Source organism: Penaeus monodon, chromosome 27 (genome assembly GCF_015228065.2).
Source record: "Penaeus monodon isolate SGIC_2016 chromosome 27, NSTDA_Pmon_1, whole genome shotgun sequence".
In the NCBI taxonomy this organism is placed as follows: domain Eukaryota; kingdom Metazoa; phylum Arthropoda; class Malacostraca; order Decapoda; family Penaeidae; genus Penaeus; species Penaeus monodon.
In genome coordinates, this window is record NC_051412.1 from 31047465 (window position 1) to 31048105 (window position 641).

General features: G+C 33.4%; 1 protein-coding gene across 1 annotated transcript in view; it reads left to right on the plus strand.

Annotated features, from left to right (window-relative positions):
* LOC119590786 (growth hormone secretagogue receptor type 1-like) overlaps positions 1–641 on the plus strand; it is a gene marked incomplete at its 5' end in the record, with an annotated part of 18512 nt that overhangs the window by 12039 nt on the left and 5832 nt on the right.

The window sequence follows — 641 nt, forward strand, 5'->3', positions numbered from 1 at the left end:
TCCGACTCCTTCCCCGTCTTCTTTTTCTTCTCGTTTTGTGTTCGAATCTTCGCCGTCTTCTTTTTTTCCGCTCTTCCTCCGTTTTCTTCTTCTATCTCTTATTTTTAATCCTTCTCCACTTTCATGTTCTTCCATCATATTTCTTGTTTTGTTTCCTTCCTTTCTTTCTTGTTCACTTTTGTTTTCGTTCCTTTTATCTTTTACGTTTTGTTTTGGTTCTTCTGTCCTTTATTTTGTTAGTTGCCTTCTTCTTTTCATTTTTCCCCTTATTCTTTGTTTTCTTCTTTCTCTGTATTTTTTTATTTTTATCTTTCCTTTTCTTCTTCGTTTCTTTATCATTTCCTTCTCGTTTACTTATTTTTTTCTCCAATTTCTCTTTTCTATGTTTTTTTCCTCTTTTCTCTTCCTCTTACGCCTCTTTTCCATCTTTTCTTTAGTTTTTGTTCTTGTTCTATTTCATTTTCTCTTCTTCAGCTCTTATCTCATTCGCCTTATTCTCGCTCTTATTCTTCTGTAAACAAAAGAGAGAGCATTAAGATGAACAAAATTAACATGACCTTCCCTTTCTTATTTGTAGTGATAAGGACAAGTATTGTGCAAGATGGCTGGTTGGATCTGTACAAAGCTGGGGATTTTTTTTC